At 41.0% G+C, this 1,028-nt stretch overlaps 1 pseudogene; it reads left to right on the top strand.

The window, feature by feature from the left end:
• The first annotated feature begins 624 nt into the window (after nt 1-624).
• LOC127695630 (uncharacterized) lies at nt 625-739 on the top strand (annotated as a pseudogene).
• Nucleotides 740-1,028: the final 289 nt, after the last annotated feature.

The following is a 1,028-nucleotide window of genomic DNA, read 5'->3' as shown; positions in this document are numbered from 1 at the left end:
CACACACACACACACACACAATGAGCAAATACATGTAATTTTTAAAACCTGGAGGTCTATTTAAACTGAAAGCATCAGAATTTCTTGCCTCTTTCTCTATAGAGTGGTTCCAGAGCTGCCACCATCGGGCTACAAGACACGAGTTCAGAAACCAAGAGAACATGGCCTTATAGTTCCTAGTAGATTCCCCAGTGAGGAGGCATCTCCCACACAGCCAACTCTTTCTTTCTTTCTTTCTTTCTTTCTTTCTTTCTTTCTTTCTTTCTTTCTTTCTTTCTTTCTTTCTTTCTTTCTTTCTTTCTTTCTTTCTTTCTCTTTCTTTCTTTCTTTCTTTCTTTCTTTCTTTCTTTCTTTCTTTCTTTCTTCCTTCCTTCCTTCCTTCCTTTCTTTTCTTTTCTTTTTTTTGGGGGGGGGTTGGTTTTTCAAGACAGGGTTTCTCTGTGTAGCCTTGGCTGTCCCGGAACTCACTCTGTAGACCAGGCTGGCCTTGAACTCAGAAATCCGCCTGCCTCTGCCTCCCAAGTGCTGTGATTAAAGGCGTGCGCCACCACTGCCCGGCCTGCACAGCCAACCCACACAGTGATAAATTTCTTAAGCAAAAGGTCTTTAAAATTCCATTGACCGGTGCTTGCTTCAGAGGCATGGAGGCACGTACACTAAATTTGGAACGATACAGAGAAGATCGTCATGGCCCCTGTACGAGGGTGACACGCAAATTCATGAATAGTTCCATATTTAAAAGAAAATTTCCGGGGCTGGAGAGATGGGTTAGCGGGTAAGAGCATCGACTGCTCTTCCAAAGGTCATGAGTTCAAATCCCAGCATCCACATGGTGGCTCACAACCATCCGCAAAGAGATCTGACACCCTATTCTGGTGTCTGAAGACAGCTACAGCGTACTTACATATAATAAATAAATAAATAAATAAAAAGTGGATCTTTCTACTTCAAATTAAGAAAAATAAATAAATAAATAAATTAAAAAAAAAAAGAAAATTTCCATTGACCCGTAAATACCATACAGCCTG

This window comes from Apodemus sylvaticus, chromosome 10, assembly GCF_947179515.1.
Source record: "Apodemus sylvaticus chromosome 10, mApoSyl1.1, whole genome shotgun sequence".
Classification (NCBI taxonomy): Eukaryota; Metazoa; Chordata; class Mammalia; order Rodentia; family Muridae; genus Apodemus; species Apodemus sylvaticus.
Note: the sequence above shows the minus strand (reverse complement) of the source record. Positions and strands in the feature narration are given on the sequence as shown.